Source organism: Mustela putorius, unplaced genomic scaffold (genome assembly GCF_011764305.1).
Source record: "Mustela putorius furo isolate JIRA1106 unplaced genomic scaffold, ASM1176430v1.1 tig00003858_pilon_pilon_pilon, whole genome shotgun sequence".
Classification (NCBI taxonomy): domain Eukaryota; kingdom Metazoa; phylum Chordata; class Mammalia; order Carnivora; family Mustelidae; genus Mustela; species Mustela putorius.
Genome location: NW_025422010.1, coordinates 8935027 through 8948350, shown reverse-complemented (window position 1 = coordinate 8948350; position 13324 = coordinate 8935027). Strand labels below are relative to the sequence as shown.

Below are 13324 nucleotides of genomic sequence, written 5' to 3'. Positions count from 1 at the left end.
AAAGACATTTCCCTCATTTTGTATCCGAGCCTGTGGTGAAGGTAGAGAACTGTGCTGGGGGCCACAAGCCAACATTTAAGTGCAGGTTTTGCCCCTTGCTGATGACACGTCCTTGGGTTGGTCACTTAGGATGCCTGAACCTTCCTCTCTTTTGTGTAAAGCCAGGGTTATAATTATTGACCTTAAAGGAGGAGGAACGCATGAACTGTTAGATGTCAGGCAACTTAGGGAACTGTTCAAGGCTGCACAAACGCATTCTGATCTTTTTTTTTTTTTTTAAGATTTTATTTATTTATTTGACAGAGAGAGAGAATGGGAGACCAATAAGCAGGCAGAGAGGCAGACAGAGAGAGATGGGGAAGCAGGCTCCCTGCTGAACAGAGAGCCTGATGAGGAGCTCTATCCCAGGACCCTGAAATCATGACCTGAGCCGAAGGCAGAGGCTTAACTTACTGAGCCACCCGGCACCCCACGCATTCTGATCTTAAGGCAACCCACGTGCAGTGACCAAAAGCTGCAGAGTCTGTTGTGGGCCTTGGGCAATGTTTTGCTGCCTGGTTTCTGTTTGAGAGTGTCTTGAATCCTGGGAAGAATTTTCTGTGGCCAGCTCTGACTGTTTCATCCAACACCATGAGGACTCCTTCTCCAAGGGCAGATTTATAAGAACACAGCATCTGCCCTTCATTATGGTTAATGGTAATGGGAGCTAGATGTGCTCCAACATGGACAGGCTGGGGAAGGATTTAGGACACAGTGGACAGAGCCCTGGATGCAAGAGAATGATGTTCTAATTCTCTGCTACCAGCTTGACTTCCCTGGTCTTAATTCTCTCATCTCCCAGGGCTCAATTAAATTAGTGCTAGCGGCCCTTCTAGTTCTTATGTTCTATGTGTGGCCAAGATAGAGTGGTGCAAGATGGGTGCTTTAAAAACTGAGTTTTGGGGCTCCTGGGTGGCGCAGTTGGTTATATGTGACTCTTGGTTTTGGCTAGGTCGTGATCTCAGGGCCGTAAGATCAAGCCCCCTGTCAGGCTCCACGTTCAGTGCAGAATCGGCTTAAGATTCTCTCTCTCTCTCCCTCTGCCCCTCCCCACCACTCACTCTCTCTCTCTCTCTCAAATAAATAAGTAAATCTCAAAAAATAAATACAAACTGAATTTTTTTAAAGATTTTATTTATTTATTTAACAGAGATCACAAGTAGGCAGAGAGGCAGGCAGACAGAAAGAGAGGAGGAAGCAGGCTCCCCACTGAGCAGAGAGCCCAGATGTGGGGCTCCATCCCAGGACCCTGAGATCATGACCCGAGTTGGAGGCAGAGGCTTTAACCCACTGAGCCACCCAGGGGTCCTATGAACTGAATTTTGGATAACAACCATCATTAGCTCCAGGATCAATCAAGCCACAGATATTAATTGATCTATAATGTGTTCAGCATGTAGTCCAATCTAACTATTCTTACCATAAGTACCATCATTGAAATACACTGATAGCTCGATCTGTCTATTCAGATGCCAATTTCTCAGGAGAAATCTCCTTTTTGCAGGACCAAGTGGTGCCTCCATTTAGAAGAGCTACCATTGATGCTTGAACAACACAGACTGGGTCTACTCACTTAAATATGCAGATTTTGTTCAATAAATACCATACAGTACTGTAAATGTATTTTCCTTATGATTTTCTTTTTTTAAAAGATTTATTTACTTATTTGAGAGAGCAAGAGAGAAAGAGAGAGAGCACTTGCATGAGTGGGGGGAGGAGCAGAGGGAGAGGGAGAGAGAGAATCCTCAAGCAGCCTCCCCACTGAGCACGAAGTCCAAGTCCAACCACCCATGAGATCATGACCCAAGCCAAAATCAAGAGTCAGACTCTCAGCCTACTGAGCTACCCAGGCACCCCTCCTTATGATTTTCTTAACAACAGTTTCTCTTCTCTAGCTTACTTTATCGTAAGAGTACAGTGTGTACTACATATACACAATTTGTGTTAATTGACTATTTACGTTCTCAGAAAGGCTTCCAGTCAACAGTAGGTATTAATGGTTAGGTTCTGGTGGAATCCAAAGTTATATGTGAATCTTTGTCTGTGTGGGGGTCCAGGGCTCCAACCCCTGTGTTCATGGGTCAACTATAGTTAGAAACTAGTTATAGTCACTGCCTCTGGGAGCAGGGCTTGATGGGACAGGGACAGGAGACCACCATGACTTCCTTCTTTCCAGCTTTCCTTCCTACTTTTGAATTTTGTACTGTTTACATCAACTAAACTCTAAAATAATCACTTGAGTATTTGCTGATCTAATGATATGGTGTCTGGAATTGCTTTAAATACTCAGGGGTGATTGGGGGGGATGAAGTAGGATCAGTCATGTATTGATCATTATTAAAGCTGGGTGATCGCCACATGGCAGGGGGCACACCGTTCTTTCTATTTTCAGAGACATTTGAAAAGTTCCATTATGATAATTTTAAAATAATAAACATTTCAACTTGTTGAAAAGCACACCTAAACTTAGCCATATACTACAAAATTTTGCTTTATTTCACCTTTTCCTTGAAATTTTTGTTCCTATAAATGAAAACAAGATGAAAGTTCCCTATGATGAATCGGTTATATTATTCCAAGAGGAATTTGAGAAACCACGAATGAGACTGGAGTCAGATGTCAGGCTCCCCCAACACCAAACCAAGTCTGTGTCTCTCTGCCCAAATGTATATGTTGAAATCCTAACCCCCAAAGTGATGGTATCAGGAGATGGGACCTTAGGGAGGGGATGAGGATGATCATCACCCTCTCTAACCCCCTCATGAATATAGGATTAGTGTCCTTACAAAAGAGACCTCAAAACTCTCTTTCTGCCATGTGAGGACACAAGGAAAAGTCAGAATCTGTAACCCAGAAGAGGGTGGTCACCAGAACCTGACCACTCTAGCATCCTGATCTCGGACTTCTGGCCTCTAAGACTGCGAGAAGAAATTTCTGTTGTTTATAACAACCCCCCCGCCCACCCAGCCCAGTTTGCCGTGGTTACAGCAGCAAGAATGAACCCAGGAGACCCCCTTAATTCCTGCTGAGTGGCAAAGCCCGCTAAGACAATTACTCTGGGTCATGATCCTCTTTTTTAAGATTTTATTTATTTATTTTATTTATTCATTTGAGAGAGAGAGAGAGAGAGAGAGAGAGGGCATGTGCAATGGTGGGGGCAGAGGGAGAGGGAGAAGCAGGCTCCTCACCCAGCAGGGAGCCTGACTTGGGGCTCGATCCCAGGACCCTGGGATCATGATTGGGCTGAAGGCAGACACTTAACCATCTGAGCCAACCAGGCGCCCCTCCTCTCCTCTTCTTGACCAAGTGTCTCCACATAGACACTCTTGCCAGTTGAGAAGAATGTCATCATTACTGACTTTACTTTACATCATTACTGACTGGACAACCATCTTTGCTTCTTCTTTTCTTTGTTCACTGACTGTCCTTTAAGGAAAGGATGGACGAGGTCAGGCCATTAAGCAGACAGGGACTATAAAATGGAATCAAAGGAGCACCCACAAAGTGCATTCTCCCTTATGAATTGGGAAAATGCACTTTTACAAGTGCATAGCCAATGAAAGCTGGTGCTATTTTCCTCATTCACTTAGCAATGCGTACAGGAATGAATATGTAAACAAGGATTTCTGGTCTTTAAGAGCAACAGTCAATTTTTTTTTTAAAGATTTATTTATTTGAGAGAGCACATGAGCAAGAGGACATGTGGAGGGCCAGAAGCACGGGGAGAGAATCTTCAGCAGACTCCATACTGAGCGAGGAGCCCAGTGCCGGGCTCAATCCCAGGACCCTGAGATCAAGACCTGAGCTGAAATCAAGAGTAAGGAGTTAACCAACTGAGCCCCCCAAGTGAACCAACCGTAATAGTTTTCTTATTGCTTTTCTTAAATCACCACTATAAACTCAGTGGCTTAAAACAACATAAATTTGTTCTTAGAGTTCTGGAGGTCAGAAATTCAAAACTAATTTTATTGGGCTAATACCAAAATTTCAACAGGGCAGTTTCGTTTCGGAGGCTCAGAGGGGAAGAATCCATTTCCTCACCTCTTTCAGCTCCCAGTAGCTGCCGGCATTCCTTGGCTTGTGATCCCTCCTTTAGCTTTGAAGGGCATCACTCCAAACTCTGGCTTCTCCAATGTTCTTGACCCTCTCCTGCTTCCCTCTTATAAGAACTCTGAGGGGCACCTGGTGGCTCAGTGGGTTAAAGCCTCTGCCTTCAGCTCAGGTCATGATCCCAGGGTCTGGGATCAAGCCCCGCATCGGGCTCTCTGCTCAGCGGTGAGCCTGCTTCCTCCTCTCTCTCTCTCTCTGTCTGCTGCTCTGCCTACTTGTGATATCTGTCTGTCAAATAAATAAATAAAATCTTAAAAAAAAAAAAAAGAACTCTGAGATGACATTGGTCCACTCAGATAATCCAGAATCATCTCAAGACACTGAACTCACTCTAACGTACAAATTCTCTCTTCCACATAAGGTAATATTCACAGGGATTTAGTGGGGGGATGTCTTTAAGGGCCATTGTTCACTGACATCACCAACTGCCCAGGAGCATCTTGGGAAGCACCTGGCTGGCAGTCCGACCTGAGTCACGCTTCTCAAAGTTACATGCACCCAGGGCTGCTGGGCCAGGCCAGGCAGTTCTCTGAGCCAGAGGCAGAATGTGGAAGATGAACTTTATTTCATGAGAAGTGATTTAAGACATGACTTTGGTATTTACTTATTTATATTTTACCTTTTTTTAAAGATTTTATTATTTTATTTGAGAGAGAGAGAGAACACAAAGGGGAGGACTGGGAGAGGGAGAAGCAGCCCCCACCCCACCCCTCCACCCCACCCCACATCCCCCTCCCACCCCACAAGGAGGGAGCCTGATGCCAGGCTCCATCCATCCCAGGACCCTGGGATCACAACCTGAGCGGAAGGCAGACACGTCACCACTGAGCCACCCAGGGGCCTGGCTTTAGTATTTAAATAAACATAGATATGTTATAGAATAGGATGGAAAATTCTGTGTTTGAAAAATAAAAATGTGAGTCTTTGAAAAGAAATGTACCCTCTCATGGTATAATTCTTTGGGTTTCATCCCAAGACCCTTGGGTTGGTTGGCTCTCCTCTACCGCTGCTGAAACCAAGTCCTCTACACGGGAGGGAGTGCGGGTCCAAGGGCTAACAACTTTTTAAAAGGACGAGGGAGCTGAGCAATGGCTGGGCCTCAGGGCCCCCAGACGGCTGGGAGTTTGCTGTGTGTTTGCCCCAGAGAACCAGCTCATGGGCAGGAGACGGACACCCGAGTGGGTGAAACCAAGTTGGAGAGAGCCCAGTGTGTCTCCTTGGAGGAAGGAGCTGCGTCCCTGTGCCATCTGGAGGGCTCATCTCACGCACCGCGTGCCTCAGACCTCTCTGGGGGGGCAGGGGGATCTCAGAAAGGCAGATTTTCCTAAAGGGAATTAAATAAGAATGGAGGCCACAATTTGCCCACCGGCGAAATACCCGATTGTTTCCCTTTAAGAAGTCTCCCAAATTTCGCTTGTGAGAGCTCTAGCCCCCAGTGGGATGCTAATAGAGGGTGGGGCGTTGGGAGGGGATTAGGTTTAGATGAGGTCCTGAGGGTGGGGCCCCTGTGATGGGATTAGTTAGCCTCAGTATAGGAGGAGGAAGGGGGACAAGGGCCACCCTCAGCTCTCCTGGGCCAGGGCACAACCCAGCAGGATGGGGGCTTCTCCAAACCAGAGAGAGCCCCCCCACCCCGCCCCAATACACACACACACACACACACACAAGGAATCTGCAAACACCTTGATCTTCAACTTCCAGCCCTCAAAACCGTGAGAAATGAATGCTTGTTGTTGAAGCCACCCATTCTCTGGTGTTCTGTTACAACAGCCCGATCTGGCTCAGGTGATGAGGATTCTCACCCGGGAATGTTTACAAGCATTCGTATGAAAAAAAAAAAAAATGGTAATGCTTATTTTAAAACACTGAGTTTGACTCTAATACCAGTTTTCCTTTGGAAGACCATGTCCTTCAGGATTTGACTCATTTGAGAAAGTAAGTTGTAAAGTTTTTTCCGGCGAGATAAACACAACACCAGGCAAAGTGGGTGCAAGGCAAGATTTATTAAAAACGCTCTCCGGCGAAGTTTCAGGGCTCAGGAGAAGGGGAGCCAGGAAAGTTGCGCAGGGAGGAGGTGGGCACCCTCGGGCCGAGGTTCCGCCACTCTGGAAAGCAGAGTGGCGGAAGTCGCACCCAAGGCAGGGAGGAGGGGGCTTTTAAGGGGTCTCGGAGGAAGCTCAGGGGTCTTTTGGAAGTTTCCCTTATTTGGATATCCCGCCTGCTCATCGGGATCCCATTGGTCCACAGGAGCCTGGGGCGGGGGTCTCAGATTCCTGCTTGGGCCTTTGTTCTCCTGTCCGAGCTCAGGTCTTGTGGTGGGAACTTTCGCCATCTTTGGTAGCCCCCTTCCTGCCAGCCCAACATTCCGACCTTTTGCTTAATATAATGGTGTCAGGGGCGTCGACTCGGTTCTGGCTACTTCCTGCTGACAGGGGGCGTCATTGTAGGGGTAGTCGGAAGTGGGCAGGCAAGAGTAGGGCTGGAGGAGGAGTTGATTGACAGATACTCAGGCAAGTTCTTGTAGGCGACCCTGCAAGTACCGGAAAAGACAGGGAGCAACTGAGATTAGGAGGAGGATTATGCTTACAGGTCCCGCCAGAGGGAGCAGCCAGGTTACCCAGTTGTAGGGGTCCAGGCCCCAGGAGGATGTGTCTCACCACTGTGCTTGGATCCGATCCCTGAGTTCTTTGATCCTGGAGGTAACTATATGATTGGTTAACAAAGTAACAACATTCTTCATTTAATAATAGGCAGGTCCCCCCTTTTTCGGTGGTCAGAAGGTCTAAGGCCCGTCGGTTCTGTAGAGCTAAGGCTGCCAGGCTGGTGACTTGCGTCTGTAGGGCTGTGAGGGAGTCAGCAACCCGTTCCGTGTCATCATTCAGGGCTTGGGAGAGTTTGTAAGAAAAAGTCTATGGAGGTTCCTATCCCCGCTGTTCCAGTTGCCACCCCTGTGGCTATTCCTGCCCCTGTTATGAATGGGAGGTGGGCAGCCCTTCCTCCATGGTGTTGGGGAAATAGGATGGACAGCAGCTGGGATTCAGAGTAGATGGTGGTAGGAGATAGTAGAATGAATATACAGCCCAGGGAGTCATTAGTGGTCAGGCAGCAATAGATTCCCTGAGGGCACAAGAGAAATATTCCCAAGGGAGTACAGTACAGGAGGGAGGAATTAGTGATATGGCAGCTGCGGTGGTAAGGGAGGACACATTAATAATAGGTATGTTTCCCCCGATGGGGCCCATATGGACCGTATTATTTGTGGCCCTGAAGTTGGGGAGTGGCCAGTCAATAGGGTGGGGTATCCCTACGACAAGGAGTGAGGTAAGGTAGATAGGATAAAAGAGGTGGGGAAATGGCTGGAGGGCTGTGATTTCTAAGAAAGGGCCGGACGTATAGTAATTCAAATGGGCTTAAGCCTGAAGACCCGCGGGGCGTAGCCAGGAGTCTGATGAGAGCCATAGGCAGAAGTGTAGGCCAGGAAAGACGGGTTTCTAGAGTAGGTTTGGTGAGTTGGGCTTTGAGCAGCCCATTGGCCTTTTCTACCTTACCAATGACTGTGGGTGGTATGGGATGTGAAGTTTCCAGGTTATGTTGAGGCTCTCAGCTACCTGTTGGGTTACACTGGAGATGAAGGCAGGTCCGTTGTCCGACTGGAGGGTCTGGGGCAATCCGAACCTCGGGATGATGCGCTCGATGAGTATTGTAGCCACTACGTCTGCTGTTTCCTGGGCGATGAGGTATGCTTCGATCCAGCCTGTGAATGAATTTTATGGCAAGGCATGGGAGTGAAGTCCAGGTGTCAGTCTTCCCCCGGCTGATGACCTCGGAGCTGTTGGTTAGGCCCTGGTCTGCAGATTCCTCCTTGTGAATTCACGGCAGAACAGGTTTTGCAAGCCCTGTGGACAACTTCGATTACCTTAGATAAGGAAGGATGATAGAACAATGGCTGAAGAAATTAGTGGAGAGCCTATGGGCCACTATGGAGGGATTGGTGGATGTCAGTAATCAAGGTGTGCACCAGATTGCCTGGCAGGGCAATCCTGTCCTGGGTCCACCCCTTATCTGGCAAGGGTTTAGGCAGTAAAGTTGCAGGGTTTAAGCGGGGGGGTAGTAGAGAGAGAGAGATGCGGGTTCTCTAGGAATAGCAGATGGAATAGCTGGAGACGGGAGTCAGATGGGCCAGGGATCGGTGGCTAAGGAGCTCTGTGAGTCAGCAGGAGAGTAGACTGTGATGGGCTGCCCTAAGGTCATGTTGAGGGCCTTAGAGGGGGGTACTTGATATCCCTTGGCCCCCAGAAAGCTAAGTAGGGTGGAGGTGTCGTCTTGGGAGACCGAGAGGGAGGGGCTACAGAGGAGGAGGTCATCCACATATGTAGTAGAGTCCTGGCCTTAAGGACGCACTGCTGTTAAGTCTGTAGGCCTGGCCGAAAATGTGAGGGCTGTCCCTGAACCCCTGGGGTAGAACAGTCCAAGTTAATTGTCCAGAAGCATGCGTGTCAGGATCCTCCCAGGTGAAGGCAAAAAGAAAAAATAGGAATCAGGGTGCAAGGGGACAGTGAAAAAAGCGTCCTTTAGTTCCAGTACAGTAAAGTCATAGGTGTTTGGGGGAACGCGAGACAGTAGGGTTAGGAACGACTGGGTGGAGGGGGACCACGACCTCGTTGATAAGCCTAAGGTCTTGTACCAGTCGATAAGCCCCTGAGGGCTTGCGTACTGGGAGGATGGGGTGTTTACAGAGGGAAATGATGGGGATCAGGAGTCCCTGATGTTAAAGCCGTTCTATGATAGTTTCAGGCCCTGGCGGTGGGCTAAGGAAATAGGCAACTGAGCTTGAGGGAAACTTAGAGTTATCCTTAAGCTGTACTTGAACCGGGGTAAGGTGGGAAGCAATGATGGGTTCTGAGGTGTCCCACACCTGAGGGTCTACAGTAGGTAGGTCATCTGGAGCGGGGGTCGAGGGAGTGGAGAGGTGTAGGATGAGACGGGTTGAGGTGGATAGAGGGGAGGAAGGGGAGAGGCAGATAGTTGCCCTTAGTTTCTGGAGAATGTCCCTACCCAGTAGAGGGACCAGGCAGGAAGGAATCATAGGAACGAGTGGGGGAAGGGAAACCCATCCAGGCTACAGGTAAGGGGAAGGGTCACCCTAGGATTGGAGGAGGTCCCATCGATCCCCATAACAGTAATTGGTGAGGTTCGAGTAAGTCCCGAGTAGGAAGGCAGAACAGAGTAGGTAGCCCCCGTGTCCAGCAAAAAAGAGATGGACTTACCCGCTACCTGGAGCATAACCCTGGGCTTGGCCTGGGTGAGAGGGGTGGCTGAGTCTGGGCTTCGTCAGTCGTCCTCCAATCCAAGCAGTTGAAAGGCCAGACTTACTATCTCGGGGGGTCCCCCACGTTGAGGCGTCGAAGATACCCCGAGGTTAGGGCCGTCGGATTTCCAGTGGCCCATCAAATGGCATTGAGGGCAAGGCCGAGTTGGCGGCTTTGGATTGGGGCACTGGCGAGCCCAATGTCCCTCGGCCCTGCATTTGAAACAGGCCCCCCGACGGGGTGCAATTGGTTTCCCCTCTCTGCTGGCTCCCAGAGCCGGCCGGCCGCAGGGCTGCTACCAAGGCTTGGGTCTGCAACTGAACCTTTTGCTGGAGTCTGGCTTGTCGTTTAAGCTCAGCCGCCTCCTCACGGGAATTAAAGACCTTAAATGCCATTTTCACCAAGTCAGAAATGGGGGTCTGAGGGTCCTCCTCAGCCTTCTTTAACTTTCTCTGTATATCCGGTGCCGATTGAGAGATAAAATGAGTAGCCAGTACCGTGGCCCCCGCAGGAGAGGCAGGGTCCAAGCGAGTGTACTGGGTTAAAAGTTAGGTCAACTGGTTAAGAAACATGGTGGGGTTGTCGTAGGGGCCTGGACAATATCCCTAATCTTGTCGTAATTAACGGCCTTATTAGAGGCTGCCCTCATGCCGGCTATGAGACACTGGACCATGCGGTCGCGGTGCCAGTGGCCATCTTGGCCATCCTGATAATCCCAACCTGGTTCTACAGCTGGGACCGCCCGGGCTCCAGCATCAGTGAGCTGGACCTGATCCGCGTGCTCCTGGGCAGCAGCCTGGATGCGTTCCCTCTCCTCTATGGTGAGGGTGGTGGTCTGGACCACATGTAAATCATGCCAGGTGAGGTCATAGGCTTGGGCCAGACACTGGAATTCTTTAATGTAGTTATCAGAACTGGCCGAAAAGGAGACCAAACGTTTCTCAATTTGGGAAAGGTCCTGTAGAGAGAAGGGCGCATGAACTCAAACTTCCTCAGCTCCAGCAACCTCCCTTGGGGGTCAGACTAACTCAGCGGGGGGCTTTCGAGCCCTAGTGCGGCTGGAGCCACACAGACACATTCACGCAGTCAGGCACTCTTCAGATTCAAACAGATTGGACACCCTCCCCTTTGGGTATCCCTGGCTAATGGGAGGTGATCAGTCTCCCCTTCCATTCTTTACGAAAGCATCTAGCTCAAACAGTAGCCCTGCGGCTGTTACAACAGAATTCAATTAAGCACAAAAGGTGTTTACCAACAGATTTCAAAAGCGTAAACCTAGTTCTGGCGACCAGCGCTCGGGTATTTTATCCCATTCTGTTAAAGGTTACCAAAGACTTTGAATGCTACCTTAAGAATGACCCATTAAAACTCTGAGACACAAGTAACCAGCAGTTCTAGTCATCTCTTTGCTAGCAGATTTTAACAAATAACAAGAGCCTATTTGACCTTCAGTAAGCTTTGATTGGAGTTTCCTGTTTACTGCGGATAAATTTGTCAGGAGTTCGGATAGGAGTGGGAGGGGGAGAAGGAGGGGTAGACGAGAGCGCTGGTTCAGAAATCCTGAATTTAAGGGACCTTGGGGTGAAGGATCACGGTAAAGAGGAGGAGGAGGAGGAACCAGAGGCCCTCTTGTCAGTGGATGGGTGAAGCTCTCCGGGGGTTCAGAGAGAGGAGACGGGGAGGAGAGGTCCGAGTCTTTGGGAGCAGTGGGTGGCAGGGTAGGGGGAGGGGAGCGGGCCAAGAGGACCTGTGAGGTGGAGCAGTGAGAGCAGAGGAAGGGGCGAGAGTGCAGAGTCCAGAAAGCTGGACATAAGGGACCTTGGCCCATCTGCCTTGGTGCCTGCCGAGGTTATTTAGGTCCATGAAAGTCTGATAGTTAAACGTGCCTTCCGGAGGCCATTGGGACTGATTGTCTAATCGGTATTGTGGCCAAGCGACAGTACAGTAACGTCGTTTTCGCAGGTCCTGGTCCAGTTCCAGGGTTTTAAGATTGGCCAGCAGGCCTAAAACACCCCCGGGATGTTTTAGGGTCCAATTTGGATTGGGAGGTCCCCACGATTCGTTGCCGGGCAACCCGAGGGCTGGAGGAAGGCGTCCCCTCGTCCACCACTGGGTTGTGGAAAAACTGTGTCGACTGCCGTAGAGGTTAGGACGTCTCCCAGCCTCTCGGAGTCACGGAGGTCACCTGGTGACCGGCGGGGTCCACCCTGACGCGGCCGCGATTAGGGCAGGGCTTTCCGGAAGGAGGCGCAGAATCGGGGAAACTCACCACAGCTTCGGAAGTGGCGTTCGGAAAGGCAGGTCCGGTTCAGCCAGGGAAAGGAGAGAGCCTCCCCACTGTGTGGGGGCTCAATCTCCTTCCCGGGTTTCGGCACCAAATGTAAAGTTTTTTCCGGCGAGATAAACACAACACCAGGCAAAGTGGGTGCAAGGCAAGATTTATTAAAAACGCTCTCCGGCGAAGTTTCAGGGCTCAGGAGAAGGGGAGCCAGGAAAGTTGCGCAGGGAGGAGGTGGGCACCCTCGGGCCGAGGTTCCGCCACTCTGGAAAGCAGAGTGGCGGAAGTCGCACCCAAGGCAGGGAGGAGGGGGCTTTTAAGGGGTCTCGGAGGAAGCTCAGGGGTCTTTTGGAAGTTTCCCTTATTTGGATATCCCGCCTGCTCATCGGGATCCCATTGGTCCACAGGAGCCTGGGGCGGGGGTCTCAGATTCCTGCTTGGGCCTTTGTTCTCCTGTCCGAGCTCAGGTCTTGTGGTGGGAACTTTCGCCATCTTTGGTAGCCCCCTTCCTGCCAGCCCAACATAAGTCATCCATACTCTAGTCCTCCTCCTCCTCCTCCTCCCCTCCCTCTCCAATACCCTAGATTTTCTTTGCTGCTCCCTAAAGCAATGATCCTTAACTAGGGGGGTGAGCTTCTTCTTGGGATGAGATCTGTGACATTCCTTCAGAAGATAAATATGTAAAACTACAGACCATGTTGGGATGGTAGAAATCAGAAATGGATACAAGCCTCAGCCTGGGTGAACCACTCCCAGTGGTGCCTGATCACCTGCATGTGTTTATAGTTGGAAGGTTCTGGAATCCAACCTGCCCAGTACAGGTGGGTTAGGAATGCCGGTGAACAGTGTGTCCTGGTGGCCTGCATGCAGCAGAGGGGAGTGGTTCCCACCCTGGTGGGTGGTCGGGGTCACCCTGCAGCCCACACATGGTTGCATGGTCTGGAATGCTGCCGCTTTGTTTGAATTCAGTCAGCTCTGACTGTGACCATTTGGGGAATATTTTACTTCCTCAAAAAGAATTCTATGTGTCTCCCAGCATGACTTGTGATTTTCTGTGTGCCAAATGAAAGGCATGCACAGAACAGTAACTCTGGTTATGCTAGGTAGCCGGAGTATCAAAGTGTGGGAGTGGGGGGTATCTTATGCTTGAGAAGTGCTTGCTCAAGCATCCTTTCCAGTTGCCTATTTGTGGGTCAAGAAAAAGAAACTTCATTCAGTAGCTGGAAAATTACTTAAAACTTAGATATTGGCAAATGGCAAAAAAAAAAAAAAAAAAGTTGGAAGTAGGAGTACAAAAGAGGTTTTGACAAGCTCCCTTGTGTAACAGCATGACCCATTTCAGAATTCATGAGGTTCCCAAAACGAGGTTTGCACGATGCACAGATGCTTCAAAGCATCTGTGAAGCAGCAAATACACTGAAATCTTATTTGAAGCAAAACCACATTTGCATGACGAACGTTGGCACACGGCTCTAAACAAAGGCCAGACCCTGGAACTTGCTGAAAACCCCGGGGGGAGGCAGAGCAGGGTGGACGGTTAAAGCAAGGGGACCCAGAGGCAAGATGGTGAACGTCTCTCCGAGAAAGC

The 13324-nt window shown here is 49.8% G+C and overlaps 1 long non-coding RNA gene across 1 annotated transcript; it reads right to left on the bottom strand.

Annotated features, from left to right (window-relative positions):
- Positions 1-7852: 7852 nt before the first annotated feature.
- On the bottom strand, positions 7853-11768 carry LOC123387617. Its single transcript, XR_006602046.1, has 2 exons — positions 11728-11768; positions 7853-7903 (listed from the first exon to the last, which is right to left on the bottom strand). It is a non-coding gene; the product is annotated as an uncharacterized LOC123387617 (long non-coding RNA).
- Positions 11769-13324: the final 1556 nt, after the last annotated feature.